The sequence below is a fragment of the Prionailurus viverrinus genome, chromosome A1 (genome assembly GCF_022837055.1).
Source record: "Prionailurus viverrinus isolate Anna chromosome A1, UM_Priviv_1.0, whole genome shotgun sequence".
NCBI lineage: Eukaryota > Metazoa > Chordata > Mammalia > Carnivora > Felidae > Prionailurus > Prionailurus viverrinus.
In genome coordinates, this window is record NC_062561.1 from 111,900,860 (window position 1) to 111,912,714 (window position 11,855).

The following is an 11,855-nucleotide window of genomic DNA, read 5'->3' on the forward strand; positions in this document are numbered from 1 at the left end:
CTACTGCTACCTCGTAAAGAGTGCTAATAGGGATGGGCATAGCGCTCAACACCCATACTGTATTTCAGGGCAGTATTTCATTTGTTTCTTGATGTTGGCATCCCCTGGAATTCAGAGCCGGTGAGGGAGGTACCCAAAGCCACACCTCTGATAAGAGGGGAAATTCAGTGTCACAGGCTAGACTGCTGTACTCTTCCCACCTCTCGTGAGCCACCTTCCTGGGACAGTTGGTAGGTTCACCAGGAACCTTGGACATCTGTCCCTACATCAGGGGAGATGTTGGCCCAGGTGTGTGTTTTCCATTCATTATTTCCTGAGCACCTGCTCCATGCCAGGCTCTGGAAAGTGTTAGGAATGTAGCTACCATCCCTGCCTCCCAGGGCAGCTCACAGACCCAACAGGGATGCAGATGATGAGGGAACTGGGAGATATGGAGGCCTGGGCTGATTGGGGGATGGGAGGCTTCAGGAAGAGTTTCCCTAAGGAAGAGACACCACGCATTCATTTGGCCATTCAACAATGAATCTATCAGCCATATACCTCGTTCTGCCAGTGTGGTGGGTTGTATACCACTAGGGTCCCGCCATCTAGAGCTTCCAGGCAGTGGAGACCTGAAGAATAAACAGTTGCTTGGTCAAGGGCAGCTGGATTAAAAAGGGACAACAGAGTTCCTGAAAGGGCTCGGCATGTGCAAAGATGCATCAAACTGCAAACTAGGAAGGGGTCTTGAACCTCCCCTGAGAGCCCCAGGGGAGGCAGTTTGGGAAGGGGGTTGAATTGGGACTCAAGCTTCTGGGACCACTGACTTGGTTGTTTGCTGTTTTGTCACTGGTGCAATGGGCAATAGGTCCCCAAGGGTGCCTCCAGATCCAAGGTTCTGTGACTCCACACAGCAGAACACATGGGAGCCAACCCAACTGGCTGGCCTTCAGAGCTGTCTGCTCTCTGGGCCAGCTGCCCTGGGCTCGGCACCCCAGCCTCCCCCTCCTCCCTCCCTCCGCCAGCATGACGCCAGGCTCACTGGGCCACCATGGTCCAGATGAGGGCTGCAGGGGGCCTGCTGCAAGACCCACACCTGAAAGCTGACCTAGCTGATAAATGTGGAGCAGGAGAGGCTAAGACACCTGTGCATCTAAAGCAGCAGTGTTCAATAGAAATCAAGTGCAAGCACACATGTAATTCTAGTAGCCACACTTTTTAAAAGTAAAAATAAACAGGTAAAATGCATTTTAATTAATAATTATATTTAACCTATTAGATCCATGTACACTTAAACATGTAATTAATGTAAAACCATTATAATGAGATATTTTACATCTTTCTTGTGCTAAGTCTTTGCAATTCAGTATGTATTTCATACTTCTAGTGCATCTCAATTTGGGGTTTTGGGGGCGTTTAAGATTTTTTAAAAATGTTTTCAATGTTTGTTTATTTTTGAGATGAAGAGAGACAGAGTGTGAGCAGGGAAGGGGCAAGAGAGAGAGGGAGGCAGAATCTGAAGCAGGCTCCAGGCTCTGAGCTGCCAGCACAAAGCCTGACGCAGGACTTGAACTCACAAACCATGAAATCATGACCTGAGCCGAATCCAGACAGTTAACCAACTGAGCCACCGAGGTCCCCCTAGCAAATCTCAACTTGGACTAGCTACATTTCAAGTTCAATAGCTATGTGGCTAGTAGCTACTCCACTGGCACTGTAGCCCTACAGACCATCGGCTTTCTCCTGGGTTGCTTCCATGGGGGAAAGCAGAGGAGTAGACCTGGCCTTAATTCCCAGCCAGGTCCCTCTGGGCTCCCTATCTTCACCCATTCAAGTCCATACAACTGCTTCATGACAGGGGTCCCACAGCTGGTTGGTGACCCTAGGCCTTTGCCCCTGTTGCCTCTGCTGTCCCTGCCTACAAGGACAGGACAGGACGAGTGTGGACCAACCTGTCCACACCCTCATGAAGGGCCAGTACTCTCCCAGTATCTCCCAGGAAGGGTATGGCATTTATCTACCCTTCCATCTTGCCTGAATTGATTCTGTACTCACTGAGCACCTGCTACTGGGCCCTGAGGACATTAGGATGACCATATGTCCCTAAGGAGAGACCAGGCCAGTGTGGGAGACAGACTTTAATCATGTAACCCCAGAGCAGTGTGCAATTACTCACTGAGACCATATTGTGAGTGTAAAGCCCGGGGGGGGGGGGGGGGGCGCGGGGAGGTGGTCTCTGAATTTCCCTTGTTCTCACCAAATTTCTGTCTGCAAGATGGGGTATGGGGTGCCATCTGCTGCTTGCCTGGCCCCACCCCAGATGCCTCCACCTCCAAGTCCCAAAGCACACAGGGCCAGGACCAATCCTGCAGTCCCTAGTCTTAGAACCCTAGACCTCTTTGTCCCCAGGACACCAGTGACCCCCTCTCCATGGCCCTTTGGCCCTTCGTGAGCCAGCACAGAGAAAGATCTTTGCCTTCAGGAACAGGGAGGCTGTTAAAGGGACAAGAGACCTCCTGAGAAGATAAGGCAGTGATTTAGGCCTGTGGGGCATCCACCCTGGGTAGGGTAAGTGAACCAAGGATTTCCAGGCCCTGCTGTCCCCTAACTGCTAAAGCAAGGAAGGGAATCACTAGTGGTTTGCAGAGGGAGTGCTCCGTGTTCCCAGAGACGGCCAGAGGTGCCAGAGGCAGCCAAGGCCCTTTTCTAGGAGAGGGTTTCAGGACTCGGAGTCACTGTGGACCCATGCCAGAAATGCAGGTTGCTCAAAGTGGTCTCATGCTAGGCTCCCCTTCATATGAGACCTCCACACTCCAGCCTCACCTGACCAGGCTCTTGAGGGCATCCATAAGGGCCAACTCCTCCACACTCTGAGCTGCAGCTGTCCCTGTTAGTGTCTGCCTCAGCCACCCACTCTTCATTACCCTGAGGAGAAGCACAGGCAGGACACAAGGCATAGTGATCACTATTTGGGGGTTGCTGATAAAAGAGGAGATCATGAAATAGGGATTTTAGGGCAGCCTTCTGGGGTTCAGGCAGACTTACTGCTAAGAGTCAAAAGGGGAGAAAAGGTGGGCTCAGTCAAGCAGGCAACTTGGGCCAAGCTGAGTGTATCGGGGTGGGGCTCAACACCCAGTGCTCCAAGCCAGGTCTGGATTTCAGAAGCATCCCTGCCATCCATTCTAAAGGCAACTGGGTTGGGATGCTAAAGCCCTGGTCCCGGTTTGTGAGGGAGACCTTCAGTGGGTTAGAATGTAGAGTTGCCAGATTTAACAAATAACAGTTTTGGACACACAGTGAAATTAGAATTTCAGACAAATACTGAATAATTCTTTAGTACAAATATGTTCTTTATAAAAAAAATGTTTAATGTTTATTTATTTTTGAGAGAGAGAGAGAGAGAGAGAGAGAGAACATGAGCATGGGAGGGGCAGAGAGAGAGGGAAATACAGAATCTGAACCAGGCTCCAGGCTCTGAGCTGTCAGTGCAGAGCCTGACGCGGGGCTCGAACTCATGAGCTGTGAGATCATGACCTGAGTCGAAGTCGGATGCTTAACCACATGAGCCACTCAGGCACCCCAAGTACAAGTATGTTCTAAATATTGCATCCTGTATTTTACCTGGCAATCCTAGTGTGAGCCTCTTGTCCTCCAATTATACTGGGTTCCAGGTAGAGGAGCAGTGTGGTGAGTGATTTGCCATTGTGTATATACACTGAAGCAGATCCAAGACTGTCCCCACAGCCCTGAAATTCTCACCCTTGAAGTTCGAAAGCAATGGAAAGGGGGATGCAGCCACGGGCAAGGACATCCAGAACCCATGCTGCACCTGTCTTAACTGTGCTACAGCCCCCTTTACATCTCACATGCCAACCCAAGGCTGAACAGAACCTCAAGGTGTCCTGGAAGGGATCCTGCTCGCTAGGATTTGAGGCCCACAGACCATTTATTTGCTGACTCAGGTCAGCATCTAAAACGTTTATATTGTTTGCTATACTATTTGCTATAGCCAAGAGCTACAGCATGCCTGTCAAAAGATAATGGATAAAGAAACTTGTGTTAGATTCATGCACTGAAACATACCCGGTCTTGAAAAGGAAGCAAATTCTGACATACGAACTTTAAACACATTTTGCCAAGTGAAATAAGTGATTGCAAAAAGACACATACTACATGATAGAACTTCTGTGAGGTAAAGAAGCCGAGGGGTGGGCGTCAGGGCTGGGGGCAGAAGAGGTGGAGGTTGTTCAGTGGGTATGTTAGCTAGGACCCAAAGGGGAGTTACTTGGATCAAAGGGCTGCAAGCTGTCAGTAGGAAGGAAGAGGGGGGAGGAACAAAAGCAGGGAAAGATTGTGTCTGTTTTAGAGAACAAGCAGTTCCCACCAAGGAGATGGAGGACCAGGTGTTCCACAGGATACTCCATTGTAGGAGCAAGTTTGAGCTGAACTGGAGATGAGGACTTGCAGGGAAGCCCAGTAAGTTGCCCTATAGTTACCATTTACTCATTCTAATATGAAGATTTCCTATGGGTGGAGGGCTTTTCAGCCAGTTTTGAACATACTGTGTCTGCACTAATGTTGGGAAATACTAAGCATGTGCAGTTGAACCCAAGTGTCTAAGTCACAAAATATGCATAAGTTCCTTAATGTATCAAGCTCTCTGCCCTCGTTCTGCAGCATACTGAATAAAAGTCTTCTGTACTAACCCTAAGAGGAGACAGTGCTTTGACAGCTATCTCCCTGTCTCCTTACTTGTGACAAGTTATAAAAATTCTTTGACATTTCCTTGGGTTGTGTTCAAATTAATGCTCCCCCAGCAGCAAACCCCGAGTTGAGTTACATGTGTGGAGGCAGGATAGGGAGTTCTGGGGGTCTGGTGCATGGCAGTGTGCATATGGTTGACAGAAGTGTACTTTACACTTAGAAATTGCTAAAAGAGCAGATTTTAGGCTATGTGTTTTTTTGCCCCAGTTAAAAAAAAATAGAGAATACTATGGCCGGGGCGGGGGGGGGGGAATCCCAGCTTCATTCAAATGAAGAAATGGAATCTGGGGGTTGGCATAGTGGAGAATTAAGAACCTGTATTTAGGGGGCGCCTGGGTGGCGCAGTCAGTTAAGCATCCGACTTCAGCCAGGTCACCATCTTGCGGTCCGTGAGTTCGAGCCCCGCGTCAGGCTCTGGGCTGATGGCTCAGAGCCTGGAGCCTGTTTCCGATTCTGTGTCTCCCTCTCTCTCTGCCCCTCCCCCGTTCATGCTCTGTCTCTCTCTGTCCCAAAAATAAATAAACGTTGAAAAAAAAATTTTTTTTTAAAAATAAAAAAAGAACCTGTATTTTGGTCCTTTCTGGGCCTCAATTTCTTCATTTTTTTAATGAGGATGAGAGTTCCGGCTGGGCCCTCCATGCAAGGTGTCTGAAAAGTGAAAGTGGGCATAGGCACCAGGTAAACAAAATGAGAAGTCACTGAAGGTGTAAGGAGAAGAGAAGAGGAGGTCTGACCGATGTAGTGTTGGCAGACTGACCAGAAGTGAGGATGCCAGAGGGATCTGTTTACTAACTCTCACTTCCGGGAATCTGAGCCGGCAAAGCCTGGTTGTTTACAAGTTCTCCTGGGCCTCCCTACCCCCAGCCAGGACAACTGTGGTCTGGGGTCAGGGAAGGGACTGACCAAGTGCCACTCTTTGGGTGGGGGCTGAAATAGGGGGAGGTTATAAAACATCTGGTGGTCATCAGAAAAGCAGCTCATGTGACACCTGTGACAGTCAGCTGCCTGGGCCTGAGTTCTTTGGCAGCCATCCTGTACACCTGAAACCTTGTAACCCAATAACTAGTGAATAGGACATCCCTCCTGTCCCCCACCTCCACCCCTTTGTGCAAATAAGGAATGTTCTATTGCTAGGGACTGAATGTTGTGAGCAACTTATTAAACTTGTAAGAGCAGCTGGGGTTTACAGGAGAAGCCAAGGGAGAAAAGTGACTCAGCAAAATAAATCTTTACCCGTGGGTGTTCCAAACTCCCATTTTGGGGATATGGGTGGTGACTGCCTGGTTCCAGTGGCAGGTGCTTCATTCCATAGCCTTGCTTCCCATGCCAGCCATAACATTCATGCCCTTAGCATACAGAAGGAAGCCTAGGAGGCTTGGGAAAGAGCTCAGGCAGGCCTAATCGCTGTCTCATCCAATGTTAAGTCTCAACAATGAGTTAACATCAATGGAAGAGCTATGTGTCCTGTAGAAGCATCAGGAATCAGAAGGATGTTCAAATCTCAGGGACTGCCCCCACCCCCATAGGAGCACTTTCTTCTAGTCAAGAAAGGGTGTGGGACTGGCACCAACTTGCATCATTAATCCTGGCTCCTGCTTGGCCCTCTTCTGAAGGTCTGCATCTGGGTGACAGGACCTCAGAGTTTGGGAGTGGTGCGATGTGAAACCTCATGTTACAAACCACTTCTGTAGAAAACCTCTGAATTTTAATGACAGAGAGACTGTCATTTTAAAAAGCAACCCAGTGCTGGGGTACCTGGGTGGCTCACTCAGTTAAACATCTGACTTCGGGTCAGGCCATGATCTTACTGTTTGTGAGTTTGAGCCCCATATTGGGCGAGATCGAGCCCCATTCTGGGATTCTCCCTCACTCTGCCCCTCCCTCACTCACACTCTCTCATAAATAAAATGAAATGAAATGAAATAAAATAATAAAATAAAAGCAACCAAGTGCTAAATCATCAGTGCTAAGAAAGTCTTCCTTAAATTCAACTATAATTCTCTCCTTGAAACTTGATGTTCCTATTCACGGGTCCCCCTGAGCACTGGAGCCACAGAGATCAGGTATAGTCCAGTGTTCACTGGACAGCCCTTTGGGCTATTTGATTAAGTTATCATGCCCATCTGACACTTCTTTGAGTTCAGTACTTTCCCAGGGGATTAGAATGGGGGGGGGGGTATGCTCCTCCTTACCCCTACAACGACAGTTGTATTGCTTGATAGATGGAGCCACCAGACCCCCACACTTTTCAAGCAAAACCAGTCCCGGGTCAGAGGTTTGCAGAGAGAAGGGTCAGATGGGACAAATCCTGTCTCAGCTCCACCCGCCCCCACTGCCAGCAGTATCCTCAGCAATTGATACCAGGGCTCAGTCAGGTGTTTTATAGGCTGGCAATCTCTGCTGTCTTAACAGCTTCAAGCTTGTTTTTCAGTTTTACCTCAAATCAGCATCTTCCCTGTTGTCAGTGCCACACACTCCTGTACACGTGTTCAACAATCAGTGTGGCATTTGAAGAAGGACACATCTATCCAGCTGATCCCAACTTCAAATAGCATGTCCTGATCCTGATTTGATGGCCCCAAGAGCAGGCTATCCTGGTGGATCACTAGCTCCTACTGTGGGTTAGAAAACATGGTCATACATCATACAATATTGGGTTTTGGAACTGGTGTTAGAAATAACATGCTTATCATTACAGGTGAGAAACAGGTCGGAAGATGGGAAACAGGCAGCCCTATTTTCCTGCTTCCTCCTCAGGTCAGGCTTCATGCTCTCCAGTCTTTCCCTCCACTCTTGCCTTCTCCTAATACATTCTACACACAGTCCCCTTCAGGGGTCACCAGTCCCCAAAATTACAATGTGGCCTTTACTGCCATGCCCTTGTATTTGTTGGGTACCTACTTGGCACATCCTCTCTCACTCCTCTGGCTAACCAGTTTTACTCCTTCTGGTGGTGCCTGCTTTCTAGAAACCTTCTTCGTAATGTTTGAGGGCCTTTTCCTTTGGCCTCCCACCATGTCTTGGGTATGTATGTGAAGCCAGGTGCCAGCAGGCAGGTGTTCAGGAAATGCCTGCTGACTAAAGGAAAGGCAGACAGGAAGTGGGGCTAAGCACCCAATCTAACACCAGCACAATACTTGGCAAGTGCCTGGTGATAAGTAATGGTTTCCCATATGTAAAGCTTTGTGTGTGAGAGGGGAAAAAAAAAAAAAAAGAGTGAGAGAACCCTAGTAGGGACCCTCCCTATTTTGCCCAGCCCAGCACTGGCACATGGAATGGTAGTCAAAGGCTGTCCAATCATCAGGTAATCGGAAGGGTCAGAGCATTGCCTCTCCAAGGAGGGTGGCAAAATGAGGCCCTAGAGAATCCAAGAGGGGCCCCACTGCCACCCAACTTCCAGAGGACTGATAATACTTTTTTTTTTTTTTTTTAGTTAGTTAGTGTATGTATGTATGTATTGATTGAATGACAGAGCACAGGTGGGATAGGGACACAGAGAAGGGGGAGAAAGAATCCCAAGTAGGCTCTGCACCGTCAGCGCAGAGCCAGACACAGGGACACGAAGTCACGAACCCCGAGATCAGGACCTAGGCTGAGATCAAGAGTCCGATGCTTTACAGACTGAGTCATCAAGGTGCCCCAAGACTGATGATTCTGAGCCTGGCCCCATACAGAAACTGAGGTGGAGGAAAACTCGGGCTGTTCTCTAAATAGCTTCGTGCTCCTGCCATCTGCTGCCAGGCAGTCAGGAAAGAAAGCATCATTGCAGTTTCCTGCAGGAGCTGTCAGAGCTGTGTCCTTGTGCAAAAATCCTGCAAACAAGATCCTACCTACTTTGCTTCTCGGGCGCTAGAGCTCTCCAGCTCTGCCCCTTACCCAGTCGTGCTAGCAGATGTTCTCGAAAGTGAAGTCCCCGCATCCTACGCGCTCCCGGCCACCCCAACGTCCCTCTCTCCTAGGCTCTGAGGGCTGCCCGCCGCCCCGCCCCTGACGCTCGAACGCCTCTCCCTCATAGGCCAGAGCTATCCGTGGTGCCCGGCCCCCGCCGCCTGAACGCGGCTCCCTCATAGGCCGGAGCTCTCCCCACAGTCCCGCTCCGCGCACTGGTCCCGCCCCTGCGTCCATTTAAAGAGTCTTCACACATACCACCCATTCCCCTCCTTGCCGAGTGGCTTGTTTTGTGCGACGCTGCGTAGCTGCTCGTTTCCGCCCACGGCGCGGACTTCTTTAGGTAGAGGGACTTTTGGCCGCCTCGCCGGGCCCAGGCGACAGAGGAAAGAGCCAACGTGCGTGTGCTCCCTAGTGAGACCTCCAGAGGGAAGGGCAGCAGGCCGAGACCCACAAAGAACAGATTTGTACGTCCCCTCAGGTAGCCTGACGCCTTTTCTTAGGACATCCCCCAATTACTTGTCCCTAAATCAAAGCCTTAACTGCCCTAGTGGTTCCTCGCCTATTTTGGTTCACGAACTTATTTGAGACCCTGATGCAAACTATCGTTTTCGCAGAAGAATATGCCCACACAATTGAGCACGAGGTTCTGCATCAAATTTCAAGAGGTTCAGCTCATTCTGGTAAGTCAGCAACTCCATGTTAGGACTTGAGGCGCCTGGGTGGCTTAGTCGGTTAAGCTCCGACTTCGGCTCAGGTCATAATTTCACAGTTAGTGAGTTCAAGCCCCGCACCTCAGGTCATGATTTCCCAGTTAAGTTCAAAGCCGGGGTCGGTTCTCTCAGAGCTTAGAGCCTGCTTTAGATTCTGTGCCTCCCCTTCTCTCTCTCTCTCTCTCTCTCTCTCTCTCTCTCTCTCTCTCTCTCTCTCTGTCTCTCTTAATCAAAAAATAAAAAGACCTAGCCTGTCCCGAACACTTTTGCCTTTTTGGGCGTAAGCCAGGGGCTATATTTTGTACGTAAATGTACATTATTAAATATATGGCTACCATTTGTTGAGTGTTTAGTACATTTTTGCAGTACATTTTCTTAATTTGTTTAAAATGTATATTTACTTTTGAGAGACAGTGCCCGAGTGGGGGAGGGGCAGAGAGAGGGAGACACAGAATCTGAAGTAGGCTCCAGGCTCTGAGCTGTCAGCACAGAGCCTGATGCGGGGCTCGAACTCACAAACCATGAGAACTCATGAGCCATGAGATACCTGAGCCAAAGGCAAATGCTTAACCCCTCAGGTACTCCATTTTTGCAGTACATTTTCTTAATTTATCCTTCTAACAACTTCTGGAGGTGGGAATTATAATCTCCACCTGGAATTAAAAAGGTTAGGTCATTTGTTAATGCTAAAAAGAGAATTAATGGTGTTAAAACTCAGATCCCAGGAATAAAATTTAGGCCTTTCTCTATTCCTCCCATATTGAGAGAGGACAAGTGTTTGACTTTCCTCTTTCTGTTGCAACATAACTGAAGCATATCAGATGGTAGCTACTATTGTGGGTATAGAGTTGTTGAATCACTGTGTTGTACACCTGAAACTAACCTAACATTGTGCATCAACTATCGATCAATCAATCCGAAGCATAGGACCCACTCCCAAAGCTAACCGTGGTTCATCATGCAGTTATTCACAAGTAAGGCACTAGTCCTGTTACCCTACTGTGATGTCTAAACCCCTTCCTGTGCCAAACTGTCTTAACAAAATGTGCTTCCTCAGCTAAAGTTAAATGTTTTCTGTCTTCTTGTGAATTACACTAATTTACTTAGTCTAGAGAATCTTTATAACAAAATAGGGTGGCTAGAGACAATGTTTTCCGAGTCCAGGAATTTATTTTTACAGAGATGTCACAGACGTGTCTCAGAGGTGACAGAATTTTATTTGGGTCTTGAAGGTGAAGAATTGGGATAAGGCAAGTGTGTCACTCCAAGTGAAAGGAATGTAGGCCGGAGGGGGGCCAGGTGTGGGGCATAAAGTGGATTAAGAGGTACAAACTTCCAATTATATAATAATTAAATCACAGAGATGAAAAGTACAGCATGGAGAATATAGTAAATAATATAATAATGTATGGTGACAGATGGTGACTAAACTGTGGGGAGCATGAAGTAATGTATAGAATTGTCAAATCAGTATCTTGTACACCTGAAACTAATATCACATCCTGTGTCAACTGTACTTCCATTTTGTTCATTAAATGTTTATTTTTGAGAGGGCAAGTGGGGGAGGGGCAGGAAGAGGGGACAGAGGATCAGAAGCAGGCTGTTTGCTGCCAGCAGCGAGCCCGATGTGGGGCTTGAACCCATAAATCGAGATCATGACCTGAGCCGAAGTAGGAGGCTAAACTGACTAAGCCACCCAGGTGCCCCCAGTTTGTTTGTTTTTTTTTAAGTGAAGTGCCTAGAATAGACAAAAGTCACCTTGCTTTTCTCCAAACTGCAGTCAATCTGGGATGGCTTCCCAATCAAGATATAGGTCGAGACAGACTTCAACCCCAACCCAAAGGCTAGGAGAATCCTAAAAATGGTTCTGTCACTCAGTAATGTTTGTAATCTCTGGAGTTTCTGAAATTTTGCTAATCCCAGATGAAATGGGACTATAATTCCACTACTGAGTTCACCTTTAGTTCCTTTTTTGGTCTCTCTCCCTGTCCTCCTGTACTTCACCTCTAATGATTTCTTCCTCTTTTTTACTTTTACAGCCATGAAATGTTTTTGACTAGAGGAATGTTTTACCCATTAACCCAAGCCCTTGGAATACAGTCAAGAAGGAAAGCCCTTCACTTCGTTTTTGCAACGTAAAGAGCTTGTTTTTAGTGGCATATTGCCATCATTGAAATCAGTGACTTTAATAAACATTTTAAGTTGTTTGTTATGATGCCCCACATCGAAATCCACATTCTAAAGCAAGGGTTACTTTGTTTACCAAGTAACAGCCAGAATATTATTGATCCCTGAGGTCTAATTTTTTCTTTCTTTCTTTTTAATTTACTTATTTTGAGAGAGAGGAAGAGAGAATCCCACGCATGCTCCATGCTCAGCCTGGCATGGGGCTCAAATCCATGAACCTTGAGATCATGACCTGAGCTGAAACCAAGAGCCTGTTGCTTAACCGACTGAGCCACTTAGGTGCCCCCCTTTATTTATTTTTTTAAAGTTTAAGTAATCTCTGTA

General features: G+C 47.8%; 1 long non-coding RNA gene across 1 annotated transcript; it reads left to right on the forward strand.

Annotated features, from left to right (window-relative positions):
• The first annotated feature begins 8,875 nt into the window (after positions 1 to 8,875).
• LOC125173384 (uncharacterized) lies at positions 8,876 to 11,610 on the forward strand. Its single transcript, XR_007155011.1, has 3 exons — positions 8,876 to 9,112; positions 9,249 to 9,314; positions 11,384 to 11,610. It is a non-coding gene; the product is annotated as an uncharacterized LOC125173384 (long non-coding RNA).
• The last annotated feature ends 245 nt before the right edge of the window (positions 11,611 to 11,855 follow it).